Genomic DNA, 27702 nt, shown 5'->3' with positions numbered 1-27702 from the left:
ATTCATGCTGCGTGGCATTTTTGTTCTCATTATGAGTCATCCTTTCTATAAATCTAAAACAACAGAAGAGTGGATTTTGACATTAACCTATTTCCACACCGCTACCCCCAGCTGACTTGACCACTTCTTTCTATGGAGGGACGTGGGTGGCACTGTGGTCTAAACTACTGAGCCTCTCGGGCTTGCTGATCAGAATGTCAGTGGTTCGACTCTGTGCAACGGGGAGAACTCCAGTTGCTCTGTCCCAGCTCCTGCCAACCTAGCAGTTCAAAAGCATACCAGTGTGAGTAGATAAATAGGTACCACTGCAGCGGGAAGGTAAACAGCATTTTTGTGTGTTCTGGCTTCCATCATGGTGCCCCATTGCGCCAGAAGTGGTTTAGTCATGTTGACCACATGAAATTGTCTGTGGACAAATGCTGACTCCCTTGGCCTGAACGTGGAGATGAGTGCTGCACCCCATAGTCACCTTTGACTGGACTTAACCGTCCAGGGATCCTTTATCTTTACCTTTACCTAGTACTATGGAAGAAGAATCTGCATCTGTTGAACATCTATCTACCATGGCTGTCCAAGTGACATTAGCCCTCCTCATTCAGTGCTTTTTTCCTTAAAAAATGTTTAGGGTACTCTCATTTTTCTACTCGTATTGAAATACTGATGCTCAATGAGACCAAACTTAGACTGACAAAATGTTTAGGGGTATGCGTACCCCTGCGTACCCCCAGAAAAAAGCACTGCACATACATACAGATAAATACATACATGCATACACACACACACACACACACACACACACACACACAGTTGCTACATGATTTACAACAGCCATGGCTCTCTGCCATTTTGATTCTTCTGTATTTGAGCCGCCAGAGGGATAGCAACCCACCACGATTGCAACTGGCAGTGAGGTTAGGAATGAATTAGCAACAGTTGCCTGTAAATGCCTCATTGATTAGGCCTAATCACCTCATTAATTAAGGGGCAAGGGTGTCGACTGTACAATATGGCAGGCAGGTGGATAAAATGCTTAAGGGGATACTATTTAAGGAGGATGAATGGAAAAAGAGAAGGCGTTTAGGGGGGATTGATTGACATAAGCTAGCAGAGGATGAAACATCCATAGGACCCTTTCCCACCCACTCCAGGGCAAAGCTAGAATGAGATAACCCTTTACAGCGCTTTGCTATCAAAGTAACAGGCTCCATCTGAAGTTCAGATGCAAGAGGTAAGCCTCTAATGTACTATTGCGATAGGCCACCTTTCGAAATGCTGCTTTGTGTGAGAGAGTTTGGGTGCCTACCTGCATTTGTGATTTGCCTGATATTGTGGTTGTCCTAATTCTTAGCTGAAGCAGGGAGTGGGGGCGGGGGAGAGAGAGAGAGGTGGAAAAACAACCCTTTAAAGATTTTGAGAAGGCACTAGGAGCAGAACAGCAGCCGCCCGGTCATGCTGTTTTACTCGGCAATAATCTGGTTCCTTCGTCAAGATAAACTACTCAGCCTCCAGCCTTGTAGTTTATCCACTCGCAGAGCTGGATTACAGCCTCATAAATGAGCGCAATGGTACAATTACCAGTTTAGTATTAGAGGGGTACTCTGAAGTGCTCACATTCGATGTGTTGGGCTGGGCACTTTATGATCACCATAAAGCCTGCTCAGCTTTCAGGTATTTGCTGCAATGTTAAATTAATGATTCATACTGTGGGCTGTATCTCTGACAAAGCGGAGTTATGCCTTCTTCACACCACAGATGCTGGAAGTGTCGAGGGCTGTTTGCAGTGATTTGGGTGTCCATTTTGGCTGGATTTAAGGAAGCCTGGGGATGCTGGCATGTCTCAAGCAGTGTGCTGTAAGCACAGATTGCAAAGAAAGAACAAAGGAAAGAAGGAAATTTGTCTTGTCTTTAAGTTTGGGGTGTTTCCCCCTCCCCCCAATGTTAAATTAAGCTCCCTGAATTTCCACATCAGTTGGGGAACTTTCTTTAAAATCCTCATGAAGATTCATCGGTATTTTGGTGTAAATTTCCCTTAACGGGCACATTTTGGCAAAATAGTTCCCCCTAATATAATGTATTTTTCTATGCTATTTTCACTGATATATGCATTTTTATGCATATAAAATTTTATGCATTTTTATAAAGCAGAGACATCACCTTGCCCACAAAGGTCCTTATAGTTAAAGCTATGGTTTTCCCAGTAGTGATGTATGGAAGTGAGAGCTGGACCATAAAGAAAGTTGATCACCATTTATTTTAGTGTAAATTTCCGTTAACGAGCACATTTTGACAAAGTAGTTTCCCCAATATAATCTATTTTTCTATGCTATTATCGCTAACATATGCATTTTTATGCACAATTTTCTCTAGCATGTGCATTTCTGTACACATTACTCGGATGGAGAACCTCACTGCAAAATTCAGAGAAGCGCAAATTTCAAAGGGTGGTTGTGTTTCAGTACATGCATTGTTTGTAAAATGTGCATTAGGTAGATACCCCTTTAAATGCCAATGGAAAGTCTTCACTATCCCTCTTTTTCAGTACAATGATGTCCTTTCTTCTAAGTGTGTTGATGGAGGTGTACGTCATGATATAACCCTATTTCATTTTATCGTAAGAGTTCCATCCCCACCTTCTCTGTGTTAAAATATGACACTCCAGTGTGTGTTAGAATATTTCTTCCGGGCTTAGATATGTTCACACACATAGGAGAGGAGTATCAATAGGAAGCTTGAGGCAATCATCATTAATAACAGGGACTAGGAAGTTTGGCGAAGCTTCTGCTTTAGTTTCTCCCATCTTGCCCATTGCCTTACAGTGCAATTTCTTTCTTTTTCTCTTGATCTACCCCCTTTTTATGGTAGCCAGCCTGGGATGGATCTTGTCTTTCCACACTGATGGTTCCATGTTCTTGAAATGAAAAGCTACCATCTGCCATGCTGCTCCATCATTTAGGAAGCTGCCGTAGACTGTCAGATCTTTGGACCATCTAACTCAAGTTTCGTGTGCTAGCAATCAGGGGTGTCAGGCAGGTGGCATACCCAACCCTGGCTGAAGGTGCCAAGGATTAAGCCAGGGACCTTCTGCTTGCAAAGGAGATGCTCTACCACATGGGGTACCAATGTGGTGCCAGGAGGTGCACATGTACCCAATAAGGCCTACCTTAGCACTCACAGTGTCCCGTTGCCTCCCATCCCTGCTGAAGTTAGGCTTGAAATAAGCCTTCTTCAACCATCAGAGTTGTGTGGCAAGGTCCTAGACCCTCCCAGGAAGTGGAATAAAGACACATGAAACAGTATTTTAGGTTAATGGGTGAAAAGGGCCACAACTTTATTGGTTACAGAATGTGAGTGGTATTGGCTTAGGAATTGGAAACCACACGACTATATCTGACTCCTGCCCATTAGCAGGAAGTCTTGGAAGGGTTGACCACCAATAGGGGGAGCCCTGCTGATGCACATCAACTAGGAACTCCCCCAGGGTCACTGCTAGGGGTCGTGCCATGGCCCTAGCCCCCCATCTGGGGCTTCGGACAGAGACCACATACCCCAGATTCCTTTAATGGAATACCCTTGAATTAGGAGAGGTAGGTGATAGCCACTACCTCCCCTCCCCTTCAACCTAATACTCCAATGCCTAACCACCTAACCTTACAAAGTTGTGACGATTTGCTACGCAGTAGCATGTTGGATGCCTTCTGACCTGAGGGGCTCGTCTTCCAGGGTCATAACTTTTATATGCCTGTTGTCTTTGTCCATGGAGTTTTCTTGGCAGGGATACTGGAGTGGCTTGCCGGTTCCTGCTCCAGGTGGATCAGGTTTGGTCAAAACTCTCCACTATGACCTGTCCATCTTGGGTGCCCTGCACGGCATAGTTCATAGCTTCTCTGAGTAATTCAAGCCCCTTCGCCATGGCAAGGCAGTGATCCATGAAGGGGCAACAACAAAAGGGGAAAAACCAAATGGTAGGTGCTAATTTGCCAAGTGGGAAAAAATTCCTACCAGGCCCCTTGGAAAACCAAGGCGACCAGCCAAGGTCCATAGCAAGGTCAAGAAATAAAGAGCCTAATCTAAGGGCGGGAGAACTGACCGAGCAGGGAGAAAACAGGGGCGAGTCCTTGTCCACGGGATGTTTATCAGTGTTTCCCAACCTTTTTTGGGCAAAGGCACACTTGTTTCATGAAAAAAATCTCGAGGCACACCACCATTAGAAAATGTTTAAAAAATTAACTCTGTGCCTATATTGACTATATATAAAGTAACTCTCTTTAATAGGAATCAAATAAACACAAAGAAAGTATTTTATAATTACTTTATTATGAAATAGTAAGTAAACAGAAATATGAAAAATTATAAAATACTTTATTCAGTGCACAACCTGGGCCTGTTTGGCTGAACACAAAGCTGATATTCTGGCTGGAATCGAAGAAAGACACACACGTAGCTCTTCGTCAACAGCTCTCAGTCTCTCACTGTATTTAGTTTTTATAGCAAATGAAGGAAGAGTAAGCAGGCTGGGGTGGTTCCAGTTGTAGATAGGTAGCCGTGTTGGTCTGCCATAGTCAAAATAAAAAAAATTCCTTCCAGTAGCACCTTAAAGACCAACTAAGTTAGTTCTTGGTATGAGCTTTCGTGTGCATGCACACTTCTTCAGATACATGTGTGAAAGTGCCTAGATGAAGTGGGGGAAGCTAGAGAGGAGGTACATTCTGACGTTTGAGGATAGACTAGGTTCTTTATGTGAATGATAGATGAGTTATTTGACAGATCGAACTGAGAGCAAGGTGTGGCTTGTGTAGCTGGGGTGGACATGAATGTTTGGGGTGCAAACCCCAGGCCGGCCAGGTCCGAGGGGGGGGGGCAGGGAGAGACGGGCCTGCCTGCCTCTGCCTGCGCTGTGGTGTGTTTTGCCCCGACCGACGGACGGACCGACCTGCCAGCTGTCTCCGCAGTAGCAGCGCGGACTGGAACTCCGTCATTCTCCCCGCCGGTGCCCGGGGAGGGGAGTGTGGGGCGGCCGCTGTGGAAGCGACGGCGTGCTCCTCCTCCTCCTCCTCCACTTGCCGGGCTAGAGCCAGCCAGCTAGCGCTCGCCCCTCCTTGCTCGAGCCGACCCCGCCGCCGGGGGCCTTCCCGTCCTCTCAGCGGCGCCGCCTCGTGTCCCTCGTCCGGGGGTTGGGAGGGGGCTGGGGGGGAGGAAGGGGGCGAGGGGGAGCAGCCGCCGCCGCTCCTGAGGAGATTCTGAGGCGGTGGCGGGCGACGCGTGGCGGAAGAGGAGGGGTCCCACCAGCCCCGCGTTTCTCTCTCTCTCTCCCTCACTGAAACCTTCCCCTCAGCTTCTGCCGCTTTTTCTCTTCTTTCCCTCTTCCTTTTTTTTTTTTTTTAAAATGAAAAATCTTTCCTTTCTCTCTTTTCCAGCCCCCCCTCCCCTCTTCACGGAATTTCACTGCACTCGGGCGCCGCGGCGCGCAGGCGCACTGCTCGCTCCTCTTTCCGCGCAGGCGCCTTCTCTCGCTCTTTCGCCTCCTTTTCTTTCTCTCTCGATGGTCCGCCTACAAAGGAGTGAGGGAGGCGCCCGCCATGTTTGGATTTGCATCCAGCAGGAGATACCGCCGCCGCCCCGCCTCTCGCCGCCCGACTCGCCCGCCTCCCTCCCACGGCACACCAGGCAACGTCTCGCAGCACACTAGTGTGCCGCGGAACACCGGTTGGGAAACACTGGTTTAAATAGCCCAGGCCATGGCCCCAGACCGTCCGGATTGGACGGCCTAAGGATGACGTGGCTGAGGACCATACAATGGCGCAGGGGATATCCCGCCCCGTGCATGTGGGGAGGGCTTGCTCCCAGCCCGCAACGTCATCTCCCCAGGAACGGTAAATGGCTTTCCCCCACCAAGCCTAATTATGATGTGGGAGCAATGCAGGAGGGGGGGATATCAGCCGGGGAAGGGAAAGTTGTGAGGTACATGTGGCACCAACAGCAGTTTATCTGGTTTGCAAATCTGCCCATAGTGTCAGGAACGTGGTCCCCCAGGGCGCAGGGAAGAGTTAGACTCAGAAAGTGAACTAAATGAACGAGGGACCAATTCTGCAGATGAGAGCTGGCTGACAGTCGAGAAAGGGCAGTTTGACCCCACCTCCCAGAGAAGGCTCTATTAGCTCTCAAGAAGAGGAAGAGTTGGAAGACAGCCAGAGCATTGCTAGGCAATCAGCAGGTAAGTAGAGGTCTGAGTCTGTGAAGCGTGGAGGTGGGGAAGGGACAGGTCAGTCTTTCAGTCCCCGTTCTAGGTGACTGGATAAGATCAGAGGGCAATGGAAGGGCAAGTCATTACTTCTTATCGGGGCTTGCTTGCCTGCCAGAGAACACTGCACGTGGGTCAAAAAGAAAAAAGCACAACCCTTGTCTACCACGTGTCCTTCCCTGACCTGGCTGAAGGTGTACAACAACAACGACAAAAACTTTGACTCACATGTAGTTGTGTGTAATTGCTGATTGGCAGATGAGATCATTTAGCAATCCATACTTTGAAAGACTTCAGCGCACAGTACCTGGTTACTAGTAATTTCAGTTCTATCTTCCAGCATCACAGGATGATGTTTGCTGGTCTCCTTCCAAATTGGCCACTTGGGAGAACATAGGCTTCTTGGACAAAGCTAATCGATACGCCATTAATTATTAATGAAGTTGGGTTTTTTTATTTATTTTTTGTTTGGGTTTTTGTTTTTTTTTACACAACCATCTCACGTTAGAGCCGAGAGCTGTTATTGAAAGCAGAACAGAACAAGTGGGACCTGCAACCTGTCTGGGGTTTCAGCCAGTCACTCATGCCTACATTGCAGGCTGCCCACTTTGTTTCTCGTTACCCTGCCCCTCCCCCCCAATAGTCAGCCAGTATTCTGTGGTTGCTGGGCATGATCGATCCTCATTGGACGTTTTTTGAACCATTCCCCCTCCTTAAAGTTTGGGGATCTTTTTTTCACTTCTGCAAGCATTGGGGTTTTCTAAACCTGTCATTGGCTCCCTCTCGTACAGGGATACTGTGCTGTTTTGGCTATGTAAGCAATGACATGCACCTCTAACCGTTGAAATTAGAGTAGGCGATTCATTCAAAGAACATGAATGATTTTGAGTACATTCATACCTTGGGTTGAATATGCTTCGAGTTTAGCGTGTTTGAGTTGCACTCCGTGGCAACCCGGAAGTAACGGAGCACATTACTTCCGGGTTTTGCTGCTTGCGCATGCGCAGACGCTCAAAATGATGTCATGCACATGCGCAGAAGCGGCAAAAAGGGACGCATGTGTGTGCAGACATGCTGTCACTAGTTACATTTACCTCTAGATGTGAACGGGGCTCCGGAATGGATCTCGTTCGTATCTAGAGGTACCATTGTATTTGGAAGAGTGGTTTGTTTTGATTGACAGTGCATTTTTGGATTTAAACCCTCAAAGTTGCAAGGCAACTGGTCTTATGGAGTTTTGATTACAGAGAAGGCAACTCTCAGAGAGTACATCCTTCACTAACCCAAAGATGAAATCTGAACTTGATTCAAGGGTGGAAAATGCCTATACCAATTGCAGGTGTTAGTTGAATTAGGCAGTTTGTACAGCCTCTGAATAGTCTATAGATTTCATCAGAAAGTCGTTTTCTTTAACCCTAATGACAAATGCAAAATGCCTGTGCATTTGAGATACGTATAAGGATGCACTTGGACAAAACTGAGGGAAGCTGCATGTGTTAAATGATTGGATCTACAAAAGGAAAATAAAATATTCTGAATCATACATGCATCCTTCAGAACTGAAACTTAAAAGCATAATATTTTCCTCAAGGACATCAGGCACAAAATGTCACACGCAAAGAAGACCTGTCTTCTTTGTTTTGTACAAATTTGGGTTTATCATGAAAGTGTGGCAAAGGTTGTTGCTTCAGATGCTAAGAAAAGCATCTCCCTTCCACTATTGTGATGCTTCTGTTTTTCACAACCAGCCGCATGTAACCTGTTTGCAACAAGGTTGTTGTACTCCACCAGAAAGAACATCTTAACTCTGAAAACACTTTGCAAAACTAAAAAAAAAAAGCACACCCATGGCCCTGACCCACTTTGACTGAAGCATGAGATTTATCAGTATTCACTTGCTGTAAATGTTGTAAAATGTGTTTAAATGGTGAGAGGTGGCTATAGATTTTTTATTTTTAAAAAAATAAATCACAATGTTGAAGAAATTCAAAGGGCTGCTGTGCCCAATTCATTCAAGTTATGTCCTTGGTGTTGAAAGAGCATGAGTTCTTGGGGCCAAGCTAAAAAGGCTAACACAAAAAGCATTTCAGTGCTTTTTAGGGCAAGTGATCCAAAAGAGAGCAAAGGTATTCATCTATTCAGAGACTGGTCCCTGTGTCGGTTTCTCTGTTGGGTGGCCAGTCACTGCTTGCAGTTGACTGTTTTCATTGGAGTAGGGGGCTGTCTGTAAGCAATTATACACCTACCACTGAAGGCATGGTCAGGGAATGTGCCATTATCCAGGATGGACTGCAGGTCATTGATGATATCTTTGAATGGTTTGAGGTGGGAAGTGACCGCAAGTGGTGTTCTAATGTTTTCTCTTCTAGATCTCTCCTCTGGTAGAATGCTCCTGGTTACCAGTCTGGCCTTCTTGATCCAAGTTTTCCATTTTGCTAGATGGCAGTTTTAGTTTGTGGAATGCCTGGTGTAAATTCTTACGTCTGTCCTAGGAGTCTGATCAGATGTGGCTATGGACAGTGCAATTTTTCTATAAGGAGAGGTCAGCGTGAACACCTAACTTGTTCCCTTAGAATGGCAAAGGCGCCCACCAGAAAGGTGCTGGAACTGACTTCTGGCGAGTTGTGGCTGGGCCAAAAAATGCCCTGGCTGTAGACAATGGATTTTGTGGTGAAGCATGAAAATAGGTGTAGTAGTTCGTCAATTCCCAATAGGTAAAGGTGTAGGACCCCTGGACGGTTAAGTCCAGTCAAAGGTGACTATGGGGTTGTGGGGCTCATCTCGCTTTCAGGCCGGCGTTTGTCCACAGACTTCTTTCTGGGTCATGTGGCCAGCATGAATAAATTGCTTCCTATTTATCTACTTGCACTGGTGTGCTTTTGAACTGCTAGGTTGGCAGGAGCAGGGACAGAGCAATGGAAGCTCACCCCATTGAAGGGATTCCAACCACCAACCTTCCAGTCGGCAAGCCCAAGAGGCTCAGTGGTTTAAACCACAGCGCCTTCTGCATAGGAAAGTGAACATCTTACATGGTCTGGTCTAGGCACAGGTTGATTGGTAGGGCAACAGTTATTGCTATCTGGTGGAACTGCTCAAATGTCCTCTGCCCATGACTCCTGATGATGAAGATTTAATCAGGCTTTGAGGGACAAGAGCTGAGAAAGCATTGTTATAAGTCAGCCATAAAGATGTTGGCATGCTGCGGAGCTGAGAGAGTACTCCTGGCAGAGCTATTGATCCAAACACAAATCTTCTCCCCAATGCTAAAGTAATTGTTGATGAAAGAATGAACTCATTTGAATTGTGAATATTTATTGTTATTTAGCAAGATTACAGCTTAATAAAATATATCTCCAAGGAGTTTGTATAATAAACTACTTGCTTTGTTTTGGAGAATATCTGCCAAGTGCACCTAGCGCACCAGCAGCCACCCTGTCAGGCCTATTGGAGGCGGTGGCCGGCTGGGCCTTGGAGTTCCCTAACCTATTGGTATTGGGGGACTTCAACATCCATGCTGATGCCACTCCCTCCTCACAGGCTCTGGACCTGGTGTCTTCCATGGCGACACTAGGGCTCTCCCAGTTTGTTTCGGGCCCCACACATCAAGCAGGCCACACGCTGGATTTGATCTTTGGCGTCGGTATAGATGTGATCATGTCTCCTTCGACGAAGGTGCCATGGTCTGATCACTACGCTCTGAAAGCCAGGATTGACTTTCCACCCCCACCCTGCTTAGGTGGCGAGCCAATTTGGGCTCGCCCGCAGAGGCTGATGGACCCTGAGAGATTCCGCCAAGACTTGCGGGACCTTGCTCCCCCTGGCGACTCATTGACTGAGCTTGTTGAGGGCTGGAATGCCCAGCTCCTGGCAGCCATCGATGAGATCGCACCTAAGCGCCCTCTGCGACCCCGCAGAAACCGGGCTCCCTGGTTTACCAAGGAGCTCCGGAAAATGAAGCGGGACCTCAGACGGCTAGAGCGAGTATGGCGGGGTGCCCGTGACGGAGCCTCAAGAACATCTTATAGGGCTTTTATGAAAACCTACGAGATGGCGGTGAAGGCTGCTAAAAAGTCATACTTTTCGGCCTCCATTGCCTCCGCTAGCTCTCGCCCAGCGCAATTATTTAGTATAATCAGGTCTTTAACGTCCCTTGAGGGACAGCCAAATTTAAATAACAAATTGACACACGGCTGTGAGGCATTTGCGAGCTTTTTTGCGGAGAAGGTCTTGTCGCTCCGCCATGACCTCCCTGCCAATTTGGATACAATAAAGGAACTGGAGGCCCCTCGACTGTCCTCGGGTCCAGTATTGGACCACTTCGACCAGATATCCCCAGCCGATGTGGACAGACTCCTCCGAGCTGGAAAGCCCACCACCTGTCCTCTCGACCCGTGCCCGTCTTGGCTGATTAGAGCGTGTCCAGACGAGGTGCGGGCCCTCCTGGGGGATATCATCAATTTGTCCCTTGGCACGGGGACATTCCCAGGGGAACTGAAGGAGGCAGTGGTGTGCCCGCTCTTAAAGAAAACATCATTAGATCCTTTAGATCTATCCAATTACCACCCGGTTTCGAATCTTCCGTTCCTGGGTAAGGTGATTGAGAGAGCGGTTGCTGAACAGCTTGGTGGGTTTCTGGATGAAACATTGGCTCTGGATCCATTCCAGTCCGGCTTCCGCGCTGGTCATGGGACCGAGACGGCTCTGGTCGCCCTAACAGATGACCTTCGTAGACAGCTGGATCGAGGCGGGTCGGGGCTGCTGATTCTTCTAGATCTATCAGCAGCTTTCGACATGGTCGATCACGAACTTCTGGACCACCGCCTTGCCGACGTGGGGATCCAGGGCACAGTCCTTCAATGGCTGCGCTCGTTTCTCTCTGGTCGGGGACAGAGGGTGGCGCTTGGGGGAGAATTGTCATCGCGCCACTCCTTGGTGTGTGGAGTACCTCAGGGTGCGATACTCTCCCCGATGCTTTTCAACATCTTTATGCGCCCCCTCGCCCAGCTTGTTCGGAGTTTTGGGCTGGGTTGTCATCAGTATACCGATGACACCCAACTCTATCTGTTGATGGATGGCCATCCTGACTCGGCCCCAGACACACTGACCAGATGTTTGGGAGCTGTGGCTGGATGGTTACGTGGGAGCCGGTTGAAGCTAAATCCTTCGAAGACAGAGGTCCTGTGGCTGGGACGGGGCGATATGGGATTGGGGGGGCAACTCCCATCTCTTGCGGGGGCGCAATTAGTGCCAGCACCGTCCGTTAAGAGTTTGGGTGTAATCTTCGACACCTCCCTTTCCATGGAGGCGCAGATTGCAGCTATAACAAAGGCGGCATTTTTCCATCTCCGCCAAGCTAAGCAGTTGGCTCCTTACCTCTCTCGCCCTGACCTAGCCACTGTGATCCATGCGACGGTCACCTCCAGACTGGATTATTGTAACTCGCTCTACGTGGGGCTGCCCTTGAGACTGACCCAGAAACTCCAGCGGGTGCAGAATGCTGTAGCGAGACTCCTTACGAGGTCTTCGCTGCGAGATCACATTCACCCGGTGCTATACCAGCTGCACTGGCTCCCAGTGGAGTACAGGGTCAGGTTTAAGGTGCTGGTCTTAACCTTTAAAGCCCTACACGGCCTAGGACCCTCGTACCTACGGGACCGCCTCTCCTGGTATGCCCCACAGAGAAACCTACGGTCTTCAAATAAAAACATCTTGAAGGTCCCAGGCCACAGAGAAGTTAGGCTGGCCTCAACCAGAGCCAGGGCTTTTTCGGCTGTGGCCCCGATCTGGTGGAACACTCTGTCACAAGAGACTAGGGCCCTGCGGGACTTGACATCCTTCCGCAGGGCCTGCAAGACAGAGCTGTTCCACCAGGCCTTTGGCCAGGGCACAGCCTGATTCCCTCCCTCGGCAGTCTTCGCAGAGCTCTGGCCCAATGGTTGCTAGTGGCTTGAATTAATTAATTTTTATAATGAATGATTTTAGAATGATGTTTATGTTGTACTTTTGTACTGTTTTATTGTTGTTAGCCGCCCTGAGCCCGGCTTCGGCTGGGGAGGGCGGGATATAAATAAAATTTATTATTATTATTATTATTATTAAGTGTGTGGCTGTGTAGAACAGGATGGAGAATCTCTGGGTCCCACAAGGGTCCTAATTGGGCATAGAGCACATTTGCCTCAAACCATGCCTACCTGCCCCACCCTGGTGTTAGATGTGTTGCCAGGAGTAAGGCAGGTAAAAGCGTGGCTATCATAACCTTGAAGTCCACTTTCAAATGGTTTATATTGAAACCACAGACTTCAGAGGCAATCCCCTTTCAAGTTATGTCATATGAATGACAGGTGGGCACCCCAACCCAACCATCAAAGTTGGGGGAAGAAAGGAGCCGGCCCAGTGGCTGAATACAGTTCCCCACCCCTGGTGCATAAGGTTAGTTCTTTGCAACCGGTTCCAGATCCAAGATTTTACTCTTTATCTTTTTCTGTTTACTATAGAGGATGCTGAACTGATAGTTCAGTATTTTGGGGACAGCAGCATAGTCTCTCACCAGAGTCCAGGCACTGTATAGATTTGATTCTATTTTTTCCACCTTCCATCTCTTAGGAATGAAGATCTTGCTGTTTGTGTTGGTTATAATGAGAATATCTGTCTGTATCTGTGTATCTCACTCCAGATTCTTCACTCCATATGTCAAAATCTGATGCCTTTCATTGTAGCAATTTCCAGAGGCGTAGCCATGTTTGCTATGCACCTTAAAATTATTGTAATATATATTTACTGACTCACACCTGCATGCATGAAAGGGTTAACCTGAGCCCTGAGCTCAAGTTGCCAATGTGGGCATGGCTTAATAGGCTCTCAGTAGCCCACCCCTTTTTCTTTTTGTGGTTCCTGGTATGAGCAAGGAGCCATGTGGCTAATGGTTCCTAACTCAGCAAATGCTGCAACTGAACCAAATCTCTCAAAAAAGTCTGCATCTTTCCTAATCTAAAGATTGCATGATCTTTTTCATAAGGAAACAAAGTACTTTTCTTTGTAAGTCATTTGGAATTGTGCTGGTCCCGGGGGTAAGGTACCGTGAGTGTAGCAGAGTCCACACGAAGCAGGGCGAGGTCCGATGCAGAAAGACGGGCGGTGAACAGGAACGCTGGAACAGAGGGCTGAGCAGGTAACAGGAACACCGGATGGACGGGAACAGGAGGCCGAGCAGGGAACAGGAGTACTGGATAGTCAGGAACAGGAAGCCGAGCAGGGAACAGGAGTACCGGTTAGTCAGGAACAGGAGGCCGAGCAGGGATCAGGATCACAGGAAGGTCCGAAGCCAACAACGACGTTGCTCCCGCAACCTGGGGCCGGGATGAGTGGGCTTTTATCCTCTTCTAAGGTCAGGGGCGGTCCCGACCCCCAGGAGCCCCGCCTACTCTGGCCTTAAGGCGAGCACTCCTCCTGGGGGCAACCAGTTCCCTTCGCCTCTCTGCCCTAAGCCTCTGCAGATCAGGAGAGGCCGAAGGGTTACTGGGCCCTGGAGGAGGCTCACCTGTGGCCACTGAGTCTTCCAGCACCTCTGGGGCCAGAATGGCTTCACCTGGTGCCTGCTCTTGAGTTTCCTCAGCATCTAGGCCTTGCCCCAGTTCAGCCGGCCCTGGAGGCGGGGACTCCTGTGCCGGCTGGGATTCCTCCGGATCGCTCTCAGACTCGGAATCCCAGGCCATCACAGGAATGTTTTTCACATCTTTGTTTTATTGATAGCAGATGGAGACTTGTGAGTAAAAATCTTTACTTATTTGGAAAGCTAAGTGTCTGTGATTTATTCTAACCTAAGTATTTTTGTGGGGAATGTTTGTTTAATGCTGGATGAGAGTATATGTAAAGTTAACCAAGTTTTAATGTGCTTGGAGCAACAGTCATTGTGCTTAACTCTGCTAAAAGAGAGTAAAAATCTCTCTTCCAAACCTCTTTCCAACGAAAACCAACAGTCTTGTGGAACCTTAAAGACCAACACATTTATTATATGCTTACAGATCACCCCAACCTAAAGCATCTACTCACCAGCAACCAACTTTAAAGGAACCATAATACTCTTTGTTGTTTTTAATGCAGGAGACCAACACAGCTACTACTCTCGAAATAGTACAACATAACCCAATGTACACTACTGGCTCTTATCAACTTTTGTTCAAATGGTGTTGGTTTTCTAATATGAATTAGTTGCCACCTATTGACGGGATGTTATTCTAAGCAGTAAGAAAGCAATGACAAAGTAGTGTCCTCACATTATTGATCCTACGTGCATTAAAACTACAGATGTCAGTCAGCTGTAAAATGCAATACAGTTGAAAAACAGGCACATTCTCAAAGCGTCATTCAAAATAATAACAATAAATTGCAAGCTTAATTTGGCATTTGGGTAACAGATGGGCACCACTATAAAATCTGAGGAAACTTTAAATAGTTCAAAAAATCCTGACGGATATTGTCATGCTTGAACAAACTAAGGTTCCATAACAATAAATTGAAGCTGCTTCCATTTAGGATGCAAAATGTCTGATCCTTGAAGCTGTCAAGGGTGCTATTTTCCCTTAACTTTGGAAAGGAATGTAATAAATGAAAATGTCCTTTCCACATTATTTCAGCAATTACTATGTTAGTTCTGTTGTTCACGTTACATTTCCCCATTATCTCCTCTAATTTCCAGGCAGCAAAGCTGCTGTAGTAAGTAGCATATGGTTGAAAACAGTTATAGGAGACCTGGATTTAAATACCCAGTTGGCCACACAGCTCACCACTCACCATGTCAACTCAGAGGTTCATTGTCAAAATAAAATGAGACTAGACCCATGCACACCACTCTTGAGCTCTTTGGATAAAAGATTTGTACAGAGGTAAAGGTAAAAGTAAAGGGACCCCTGACCATTAGATCCAGTTGTGGCCGATTCTGGGGTTGCGGCACTCATCTCGCTCTATGGGCTGAGGGAGCTGGCATACAGCTTCCAGGTCATGTGGCCAGCATGACTAAGCCGCTACTGGCGAACCAGAGCAGCGCACGGAAACGCTGTTTACCTTCCCGCTGGAGTGGTACCTATTTATCTACTTGCACTTTGACATGCTTTTCAACTGCTAGATTGGCAGGAGCAGGGACCAAGCAACGGGAGCTCACCCCTTCACGGGGATTCGAACCGCCGACCTTCTGATCGGCAAGTCCTAGCTCTGTGGTTTAACCCACAGCGCCACCCGCGTACCTCGGGTTAATAACTTAATTCGTTCTGGAGGTCCATTCTTAACCCGAAACTGTTCTTAACCTGAGGTACCATTTTAGCTAATGGGGCCTCCCACTGCTGCTGCGTTGCCACTGCCACACGGTTTCTGTTCTCATCCTGAAGCAAAGTTCTTAACCTGAGGTACTATGGTATTTCTGGGTTAGCGGAGTTTGTAACCTGAAGCATCTGTAACCTGAAGCATCTGTAACCCAAGGTACCACTGTACTGTATGTGAAAATCTTACCAGCTCGATTAATTTAGGTCCACTACTGTCAGGATGCTGTCAGTGGCTCCCAGCTGGTTGCCCAGGAAAGTATAAAGACAAGGAAAGGTTTCTTACACTCCTTTTCTATTTCAATCTTTACAGAGAGTGGCTATAGAACCCAGACTCTTGGCTGATGGAATTGTCCCAAGTAAATCTCCACCTCCCATCTCTCCCACTTCCTCATTCGTCTCTTCTATGGGTGCCCTCTGTCTTTGAGCTCTTTGCTCTCCTACCTTTAAGGCTCGCCAGGTTCTGGGCGATGGAGGGTCTGGAATGCTTTTTAATGACAACATGTCAGCTGGGTGTTGTTCTGACTCTCCCATGATTTCCCAACTTCCCCCCTCCTCTGGTTCTGAGCTGCGACTTCCCTCAACCCCTTGTTGTAAATCTATACTGTCTTCCTCTTCCTCCTCCCTGAAAGGGTCAGGATGGGGAGGAGGTCTCCACCATTCCTCCTCTGCCCAGTCCCTGGCAATTATCTGTTTCTTTAACAGTGGAAGCAGGTTTTCATATTATACACAGTTCTTCTTCAGGCTTTGATTATGAGAGCAAAAAATGAACATCCAATAGACAAGATAGAAGCAACTAGGTAGTCAGGCTGATGGTTACTTGGTTGCATAAGTTTACTGGCCACTGCCATTGTTATGGAGATAGTCTAGGTTGAATGCAAATATGCCATGTGTGATGTCACAAAGAGGATATGCTTTAAGTCTTGGTAAAGCCAAAAACAGTTATCAGTCAGACTGCATCTCAGCCCTGTCAAGATGGATCTCCATAATAGGTGATGAATAGTTTTATTTGGGGGATATATTAACTTTTACTATTGGGGGAAAGTTTTAGATTGGTTTGCCAGTTTGTAACCCATCAAGCTGAGGCCAATAAATATACATTCGCAACCCTGTACACATTATCAACTTTATGTGTAAATTTGGGACGGATTCATACAACCACATTTCCTTTCTCAAGAAAGATTGGAAGGTATGTAATCTGAATGGCTATTGCTCTCTGTTGTTAGGGTACTGTCAGCGGATCCTGGCTAATTGCCCAGGAAAGTATAAAGACAAGGAAAAGTTTCATACAGTCCTTTTTTATTTCAAACTTTACAGAGAGAGGCTATAGAACCCATAATGGATAATGGCTTTGTCCTGAGTGAATCTCCACCCCCGTCTCTCCCACTTCCTCATTTGCCATTATCACCATCTCCTCTATGGGTGCTGCTATCTACCCTCTGTCTTCAAGCTCTTTGTTCTCCTACTTTTAAGGCTTGCCGGGTTCTAGGAGATGGAGGGTCTGGAATGCTTACTAGTGAGAATGTGTCAGCCAGCTGCTGCCCTGGCTCTCCCATGATTTCCCAGCTTCCCCCCTCATCTACCTCTGAGTTGTGACCTTCCACAAACCCTTGTCTTCCTCTTCTTCCTCCCTGGAAGGGTCAGGATGATGAGGCAGTCTCCACTATTCCTCCTCCTCTGCCCAGTCCCTGACAACTACCCATCTTCTCTGAAATTGGGATGGGGATGAAATGATGGAGGAGATCAGAAGTGTAGTTAAAACTGAGTTTGTGGACAAAGGCCAAAGACTTGTTGGCAGATTCCAAGAAAGTTATTCTAGAATCCGTTTCAGCAAGCATTGCCACTGAAGTTTGGGAAAAGCAAAATTCAAAGCTAGTTGGGAGCAGGGGTTGTTTCCGAACTGAGATGTGTTCCAAGGTTGTAGTCACACCCCTTACATACGCTCGTGTTCCTCTTGTCAGTAAATGTTGGCGTTATGAGTGAGTGTATGGGGAATATAGGAGATTAGAAGAGGAACTCAGCTATGGTGAATTTTGTTGTTGTGATGAATTTTTGTCTATAGCAGCCTTTCTTAATCTGTGGGTCCCCAGATGTTGTTGAACTACAACTCCCATCACCCCTAGCTAGCAAGGCCAGAGCTCAGGGATGATGGGAGTTGTAGTCCAACAACATCTGGGGACCCACAGGTTGAGAACCGCTGGTCTATAGCAAATAATCGGTGTCATGGGCACTACTTTGACTCAGAACTATCATCTCTATCTTGATATCTCTCTCCTCTGAACTGAGTTTGCAGACTGACAGAGAAATGTGGCACAAAACAGATTTCTCCCAAACCATGCCCACCAGCCCTCAACCCAGAAGCCAAGATGATGCTTCTACACATGCCACACAAAGGAAAATATTGAGGAGCCATTCTAGATCTTTAGCAAAAGTCAGGCATTTTGTGGTAGAAGAAAAAGAAGGTTCTTAAGTACATTATTCTGAAATATTAACTGGATAATGACTATGACATGTGGCAGAATGGCAAAAATTCACACACAAAAATCTCTAGCAACTATACCACTATAAACTGTAAATGAAGAAAGCCCCCTAGTTAGAGGATTAAAACATATGCTGAGATTATTATTTAAAAGTCTTTATCTGCGGAAGTGTATAGTGTTTACTACCCACTGGTAATTTTCCTTTATACAGTTGCTTCACGGGTCCCTTTCCATCATCTTGGCATTCTTAAATCTCTTAAAGGCATATTTCATTCCCTCCATGTCTGTCCTCTTCAGTCAGAGTTCCTCTTAGCCAGCATCTTTCCAAAAGCAGTCGAAAAAATTAAAAATAAACAAACAGACCACCACTCCCTGTTACTACCTTGCGGCACTGCAATTTCCCCCTCTTTTCTTTTTTTCTTTTTTTTTTTGAAGGCTTCACTAAAAGCAACATGTGCTATATCCACATAATTCTGAATTGCTAAAAGGTAGATCAGCCTTTATCTTTGATGCTGCAAGCGTTTGATCTTTATTATTGCTGATTGAAAACAGCAACATCAAAGATGTGTAAATGACTATTTCGATCCACTTCTCATGGTACTAATTTTTTTGCACTGTGTGACTGTGAGGCACAGGGAAGAGAAACCAGTAGAAGTCTTTCCACTGCTTTAAAAAGAAAATCTTGTGTGTGGCTATCAGGTTCTATTCCATAGAATCATAAAATTGTAGCGTTAAAAGGGACTCCAGAGGTCATCTTAGTACAACTCCCTGCACTGCAGAAACTTTTTATCCAATGTGGGATCTCATGCCCTACGGACTAAACTATCAGATCAGTCCAGTCAGCTAAGAGCTATGAGCAAAGACTTCAGATGAACATCTGGTCAGGACACAAGATGCATTGCTCTGGGACCAAGCATAATCCAAATCTTCCATCTTCAGAATTGGAAGCCCCATCTTTCAATCTGGTGGAACGCTCTCCCACAAGAGACCAGGGCTCTGCGGGATTTGACATCTTTCTGCAGAGCCTGCAAGATGGAGCTGTTCCAAAAGGCCTTTGGGCAGGGTGCAGTTTGACTTACTTTCCTTTGTATAAAACAAGTCCGAAGTAGGCCCCAACCCGCTTACAGGTCATTGTGGAAACAGTTGGCCCTGGCAAGTATTAACCACTCTCAATTCCAACCTGATAGTTGCCACCTGCCCAGAAATTAACTTGTCTGAATTAATGTTAAGATGTATTTTAATTAATTGATGTCTGTTTTTATGCATATTGTGTTGTTTTTATTTTAGCCGCTCTGAGTCCGGCCTCGGCCAGGGAGGGCAGGATACAAATAAAATAATAATAATAATAATAATAATAATAATAATAATAATAATAATAATAATAATAATAATAATAATAATTAGTGTGCCTTTTTCTGTGGTTAGTGTTTTGGGGGAACGTATTCTGTACACGTTTGGATGCACTTCTACAGTCAAACTGCATGTTCACAATCTTCTAACACACATTGCTGGCTCCAAACTCTGCAACTTTCTTTTTTATATTTTTTATTTTATTATTATTATTATTTATTAAAAAGAATTTTTCATACACATATATTACAAATATACAAGCATACAAACCTACATTTCATACAATCCTTAAAAATGTTCAAACATACCTACACGCAATCCCACGAATAATTCATTTTCCCATCACCATCCACCACCCCTCACCCCACCTTTGTGACTCCAACCTCTGCAACTTTCAGCTGCAATGAAGAACAAAGTACATGGTCTATAAATGGCTTGGTCACATAAACCTACCCACAATAATAATTCCTTGATAGGAAGCTGATCTTTCTGTTTTGTAACTTCAGTACAGCCCCTGTAGCATAGGAGTGTAAGAACATAAGTAGAGCATCTGTTGGTCAGACCAAAGGCTTATCTGTTCCAGAATCCTGTTTTCACAGTGGGAAAACAGGCCTATGGAAAGCTTGCATGCAGGATCAGAACACAATAGCACTCTCCCCAGCTTTGATACCCAGCATCTGGACCCAAGAGACCTGGAAAAATAGCATCAGAAAAATATGGAACCACGCATGGCTCCATAGTATGCAACTGAGCAAAATAATATCTCCATGTAATTGCTCAGATCTGAGTTGGAAACCCAGTACCTGAAGCCAGCTCCCCGTTATAGCACATCCTCGGGACTCCTGCTAACTTCCATTCCATGGTTTACAGTAGTGTAAACATGCAGGGAATGTGGTGTTGGAAGAACACATCTTTAAGATTCTGTCCTGTCATGTGATGCCCAAAGTCTTCCTGATGTGGTACATGTGGAAGGCATTGAGGTGTTGCTCCTGATGGTTGGAAGTTGCTCATGACGTAAATACGTAAAGCAGTGTGCTCAACATGCAAGCCTGGTTTAAAAAAACAAGCAAGCCGGGTAGACCTTCATCTTGGTATTGGTCATTAGCATCACATATACTGAACAACAGTGAAGTAAGTGCTTGCTTAAACTATACTAGAATTCAGAATCAAACATGGCAATTGAAGGCACTTATATAAAATTGTCCAATCTGAATTATAATAGTAGCACAATAGCACAAACATATCAAAGAGTTCTGGTGCTGACGTACTGAAGCATACATAATCTGCAATTGAAAAATGCTCAGAAGTCTGGAAGTTCTTCACTTTTTAAATATCTCCTGATTCTTCTCGGAGAACAATTTCAAGCTGATATGGCACTTCCATACATGATCGCTGTAATGGCTGGTTTTGTTGTGATACAGAGCTTTGCATTTGAACTAGCAGGTAGGTTTAAACTCACTTTGAAAATTGGGATTAAAACCTGAGTCTCATTCTGTGAAGGGGGCACATGTCTCCAAGCCACTTGGGCAGGGGGGAACATGCATTAGACATGCACCATTAATGGCTGCACCTCCCTGCCCAAGTCCGCAGAGCATAGGAAACATGCTCTGTAGTTGTGTTATGGTTCAATGTCCCCACACACTCAGTCCCACATTGCATGAGATGGTCTGAAGGGGCTTCTAAGATCATTTGACTGAATGTGCTTGGAAGCATCTGCCCAGTCAGGTATCCTGATAGGACTGGGTAGTTAAACAAGCTTCAATTCTCTAGGGTTGCCATAGTCCCCAAAGTGAAAATCCATACATTTTGCTGATTCAACACAAAAAATCTGCTCGGCTGCCATTTCGCAGACTGCTCATTGTGCATGCAAGGACCAGTGTCCACAGAGACAATGTGGGCACACCACAATTTCCCTTACCTGTTCTCTATTTAAGCATAATGCTAGCACAGGACTTCAGCAACTCTGGATTGTTTTCAGTGTAACATTGAGGGAAATAGTCCATCAGCACAAGAATTTATCACTGTGCAGTGGAATGTTCTCTCCCTCTTCTCCCACTGTGTGCCCCTTAAATCTGTTCTGTGGTTTCCCCCAAACTCCAGAGCAGATTTGGGGATGATGTGGGGCACATGGAGTGGGGGGAAAGTTCCATTGCACTAGCAGTAATCCTTGCACAAGTGCAATTATTTAGGTGAAACCCACCCTCTGTGGGGACATTTATTTGATCTGTCAGTAGGTATCACAAGAGCTGAGATTTTTGGGCAGAATTCTGATTTTGCCACCCAATGCTAAACTGAAATTTTGTGCACATACAAATTAACAAAGCTAGCTCAAAACTACCTTCCTCACCCTGAGATCTCTTAGCCCTCCAAGTGTCATAGCTGTCAACTTTTCCCTTTTCTTGCGAGGAATCCTACTCGGAATAAGGGAATTTCCATTAAAAAAGGGGAAACGTTGACAGAAGAAGAAGAGTTTGGATTTGATATCCCGCCTTTCACTCCCTTTAAGGAGTCTCAAAGCGGCTAACATTCTCCTTTCCCTTCCTCCCCCACAACAAACACTCTGTGAGGTGAGCGGGGCTGAGAGACTTCAAAGAAGTGTGACTGGCCCAAGGTCACCCAGCAGCTGCATGTGGAGGAGCGGAGACGCGAACCCGGTTCCCCAGATTACGAGACTACCGCTCTTTACCACTACACCACACTGGCTCTCTCACACAGCTATGCCAAGTGTGTGAGATCTATGTACAGTGGTACCTTGGGTTAAGTACTTAATTCATTCTGGAGGTCCGTTCTTAACCTGAATCTGTTCTTAACCTGAAGCACCACTTTAGCTACTGGGGCCTCCTGCTGCCGCCGGGCCGCCGGAGCACAATTTCTGTTCTCATCCTGAAGCAAAGTTCTTAACCCGAGGCACTATTTCTGGGTTAGCGGAGTCCGTAACCTGAAGCGTATGTAACCTGAGGTACTACTGTATGTGATAAAGTGGCCATCTGCATGGGCTTTTGTGCATTTTCAGAAGTGGAAAACAAAAATATTTACAATTATGGGATGGAAATGAAGTAACAGATCTCAATCCTAAAATACCAAAATAGCTGTTTCAGATTCGAATCACAAACTATGAGGGAGCTGTAGCTTGTCTATGATCATAACAGTGACCTAGGGTGGATCTACACACAGGGGGAAAAACGCTATAAATAAGTCTGGAATTGGATCATTATAACAATTTAAAAACAAAACAAAAAACCCCTATGGAAAAATGTGTATAAAAATTCCCTGCTCACTGTTGCCATCTGGTGTTGCAAGTTTATAGCACATTCAATAGCTGTTGTTTTTGCTAATGTAGCTGAGTCCATAGTGTCGAGGCTCTGCTACCCACTGAGTGGATCACAGAATATACAGCCCTCAACAATATTTTTCACCAAAACAATTGCTTATACAAGGCAAGGGGCACATTTCTGGAACTCTGCTAAAATCCTTCGGCTTTGTACTAATTAAAAAAATAGTGAAAATTATTCTGAGTATTCTGACAGTGAATCTAACCCAGCAAATATGGCATGTGGCAAAGGCAGCAAAAGGTCTGAAGGCCAAAAAAAGCCCTGTAGACTCTGATGCATACATTGAAAAAATTAGAGCAGTCTTGGCCGCTGACTGGTCAGCAGCCTTAAAGCCCATTAGAAGAAAAGCAAACTATAAGTGTAATCCAAAATCAAGCATTTCAAAACCTTATAGATTTCAATGGGATGGAGCTGAGGACACGCTTAACTCTCCCAGTGAAACCAGGGTCACTTAAAAAGCATGTTTAACTTCGACTGGCTAAGACAGAACATTTCACTTTTTCTCTAGGAGGTACAAGTTCTGTTAATCTCTAAAATAATTAATACATGTGCTAAGCTTCCTGGCATGATCCAACATTCAATTTGGTTGAAAAGAGTGAAAAAGTGATATGATAGCAAAATGTCCCTATCCTGTCGGTATGGGTGGCACAAATAACATCCATGAAAGGTTTAATTTGCATTATAATGAAACTTTTTCCTGCCTGCCTAAAAATCATATTATACATGTGGAATACATCCGTCAAAGACAACCTGAGCACCTATAAATTGTAACCTTAAGTTCTGCTTTGGAGAATTGCCTTTGGTTAAGACAGAAATGGGCAATCACTGTAGTTGTCTGAAATATCCGAATCAAGCAATCTGTTGATTTAAATAATTATTGTTTACCACCATACTTAAAAATCCTATTGATGTAACTGCGACAAAGATTGCTCATTGATGCTGAAAATTGCATTAGCAAGGTCCTTTCATACACCGAAAACAAAACAGCCCATAGATTTTATTCTTGGTGTGATGATAGTGATAGGCTTGATTCAGACTTGGCGGCATGGAATTTTGTTCCCATATGATAGAGTTAGAGGGCGGGATAGCCATGATTATTATTTTTTAAGCAAACTCCATCTATATGTGAAAACATACGAAAAACGATTGAATCAATCTTGCTAGGCACAAAGACACTATAAATCAATGTACCAGTGATATGTCGTCGTCTTCTTCGGTGATCACTCGTAGCTGAGTAAGATTGTCTTCCATGAACACTGTCTTAGCAGTGAGTCCGTAAGTGACTATGGAGGCCAATTCTGGATCCCCACGTCCTTCCACAGTGGGGACATAGTTTTCTGGGCAGGAGTTGATCATGGTGAGGGTTTGCCAAATGTGCCTTCCTCTTAGCTCATTTCTCCTTTTCACCCATGACACCTTTGGTAAAGGCTGTTCTCCAGTTGGAGTGCTCAGAGGCCAGTGTTTCCCAGTTGTCAGTGTTTATACTACATTTTTAAAGATTTGCCTTGAGAAAGTCTTTAAACCTCTTTTGTTGACCACCAGCATTATGCTTTCCATTCTTGAGTTTGGAATAGAGTAGTTGCTTTGGAAGATGATAATCAGGCATCCGCACAACAATGGCCAGTCCAACAAAGTTGATGCTGAAAAATCATTGCTTCGACCCTGGTGATCTTTGCTTCTTCCAGTACACTAGCATTAGTTTGCTTGTCTTTCCAAGTGATGTGTAAAATTTTTTGGAGACACCGTTGATGGAATCTTTCGAGGAGATGGAGATGGTGTTATGTAGGCAAACCCATAAAGTGCTAATATCAGAGTCAACATGAGTGGAACTCTAAAATATTGAAATGGAAAATTCAGCCTCTGAGCTCAGGGAGGAGGATGAGCTGGAGCTCGTCCCAAGTGGTGGTGGAGGCTACGAGGGAGCATCCCGTTGCTATCCATGACTTGTCTATGGCCGCTGCTGCCAGCCTTCTTCCTTGGACAGCTTGCAGTGGATTCTGGAGAGCAGGTAAGGAGGAGGAGAGGCTGCCACACCAAGGCCCAGCTCCATATGATGCACCAGCTCTGATGGACAGGCAGAGGGCAGGGCCACCCTGGGTAGAAGGAAAGAGGGAGTGTAGACCAAGGAGTCGTGTGTGTGTGTGTGTGTGTGTGTGTGTGTATGTAAATGTATATGGACCCCTGACCATTAGGTCCAGTTGTGACTGACTCTGGGGTTACGGCGTTCATCTCACTTTATTGGCTGAGGGAGCCGGCGTACAGCTTCCGGGTCATGTGGCCAGCATGACTAAGCCGCTTCTGGTGAACCAGAGCAGTGCATGGAAACGCCATTTACCTTCCCGCTGGAGTGGTACCTAATTTATCTACTTGCACTTTGACGTGCTTTCGAACTGCCAGGTTGGCAGGAGCAGGGACTGCGGGAATTCAAACTGCCAACCTTCTGATCAGCAAGTCCTAGGCTCTGTGCCACCTGCATCCCATATATATGTGTGTGTGTGTTTTGTGCATCCATGCTTTGTTCAATCTTGCCCCTTTCTAAAATATATTTATTGGTGTGTGTTTTTCTTTTTGTAAATCTGCCAAAGAGTAAAATACAATAAAATTGGGATTAAGGGGTTTTCTCAGGACGATGGAGGGCATGGGTCCCATTGATGAAGTAGTGATGGCACTCGCCCTTCTGATAGGAAATGCTCTGCAGGAGGGGGACAAAAATGGGGGATCGATGAAGGTCAGTTGGAGGGGGGATGTCCCTATTTTCATCTGAAGAATGTTGGAGGGAATGCCATTACCATTTCCATGTTTCCAAGGCATGTAGTTGGAATGGCTTCGAAGTCGGAATGGCTTCAAAGGCAGTTGATCAGGACTCAATTCTTGGCTTTTGCAGGAATCGCCGCATGGTCCTGCTTTTGTGATGGAAGAATCAGGCGCCACAATAGCAGGTTTTGTTGCCAAATTGTGCCGCACATCTCACTAGTTAACTTAATTAGGAACAGAACAGCTGAGACATAGCTTGACCAAATCCACCAAGCAAATTTATACGTGCATGTTTGGCAGATGGGAATTGCACGTGAAATCCTTCCTGGCAGTCTAGGGACAAAAGATAATATTTGTTTTTCTTCTGGAAAATCAAGACAAGCCTTCATGAGGGAAGATAATCCCCCTGATTCTGGCTCGGAGGGTGGCTTGTCTGCCTCTTTGCCTTGGGAGCTGTATTCTGCAAAACCCATGTGTGATGCAGACGTCCAGACGGACTTAAGATAGCCGTTTCTTGGCCTCCTCCTCTTCATTAAGAGCACTGAATGCAAATGAATTAATTAGCACATTCCAGTGAATGAACTTCATTTATCAGGAGGAAGAAAAATGGCCCGAGTGATAATCAAATGGTTTAAGAGTTAATTGAATACAGAAATTCTGGATGCAAATGATGTGAGCTCAACTTGGCTTAACAGGCATCTTAAGTTTTAGCTATGCTGCTGCAGTTTTTTTTTCTTTTGGTCTCCTGTTGAAAGAGGGGGTGTTAAGAGGGAGGGAGAAGAACATTTGCGGGGAGGGGGGGTCAAATTTTGTTCCTTTCTAGATCTCAGCAATCCATCAGGATTTGTCTGCCACTCAGGTTCTTTAAGATAAATATGACCTAACAGCCCTAAATTTGCATTTCAAAGTGTAATTTTGTCCACTCATATTCATAAGTGGTATACTTGATTGCGGTGATACTGTAGGTTATGATAACTGGCTGTCCAGTTCAGGTCTTGGGATATAACAATGTTCTCATTGCTACACTGCAGAGAGACATACTGCAATGTTCACTGTGTGTTGTCTCGCCAAATGAACTAGCTAAACATAAAAAATAAAAACAACTCAGTCTATAATATCATTACATAAACCACATGAGTTGATGGAGGAAGCCGGTCATACTCTTTGACTGAAACAGTTTATTTAGTAAAATAAAGTTGACAATTGACAAGCAAGTCTTTCCATAAAACCAAATCTGAGAATTCCACTCCTCCGTCTAATTAGCTGTTACTAATTTCAGGCTGCAACCAAAGAGGCCACAATGAAAAAAGGGAAGCAGTGAGCTCATAAAGTATCTTTTCGTCTCCATCTTCAAAAAGGAGCAACAATGCAATAAGTGGATCTGTGTCAACAGCTGCCCTATTGGAGCTCATGAAAACCTTCCTCCAAAAACTCATCAATCGCTAGGTAAGTCCACACTATATATATTAGCCCCCCACATACCTTCCAACAATTTGGGTTGGCACTATGAGTTATCCTGCTCAGAGTGTGAGGAGTCAGATGCCACCCATCAATCAAAAAAAAGCAACTCTCTTTCAATCATCAAAATGATGAGGAATGAAATAGAGCTTTCTCAGTCTTCCCCCCACCTGACATCATTGACCTGGATGCTGTTGTGGTGTGTTCACAGATGCAGACATGCATAGCGATTGAGATCCAGAAAACTCTGCATTCTTTGTCTCTCTGAAAACATTCCTTCTGTGTCCAATTATCTTTTTAAAAATTATTATTCTCTTGGTTCTGGCATTTTTTCATTGCATCATCTAGTCTCTTGCTCGTGTTCTCAGTAGGCGATGCTACAGAAGCAATATGCATCCAGGCAGCTACCAGTATTGGGACTAAAGGGTTAAGAAAGGAAGAAGAGAAATCCAAATGCTGTTAAGAACTAATCTGAGGGGAGGTTACCTCTTCAAGGCAATTTCCTCGCTATGGCAACCACAAACACATCCCCACCTCTGACACCAGTACATGCCACCAAACCAGTGGTAGGAAAAATTGTTACTTTAGGCAAGACTTCTGTATATTTGCCTGCTATCTGGCAACTTCCCAGCCTCCTTAATTCAGTGGCTTCTCTCTTGTTTGCCCATGTCACTGGATCTTGCCATAGCAGTGATACCCCGACTTTTCTTTGTTTTCCCACAGTGGAGTACTGGCTTGCCGGCAGTATATTTTGAGAGACACACAGTGCACTAAAGAAG

General features: G+C 45.4%; 1 long non-coding RNA gene across 1 annotated transcript; it reads left to right on the top strand.

Moving 5' to 3' along the window:
• Window positions 1-24583: 24583 nt before the first annotated feature.
• Window positions 24584-27242, top strand: LOC308594015. The gene is made up of 2 exons (XR_014011226.1): window positions 24584-24719; window positions 26745-27242. It is a non-coding gene; the product is annotated as an uncharacterized lncRNA (long non-coding RNA).
• Window positions 27243-27702: the final 460 nt, after the last annotated feature.

This window comes from Podarcis bocagei, assembly GCF_964188305.1.
Source record: "Podarcis bocagei genome assembly, chromosome: 8".
Taxonomy (NCBI): domain Eukaryota; kingdom Metazoa; phylum Chordata; class Lepidosauria; order Squamata; family Lacertidae; genus Podarcis; species Podarcis bocagei.
The sequence above is the reverse complement of the archived record's forward strand: the minus strand, read 5'-3'. Positions and strand labels throughout refer to the sequence as shown.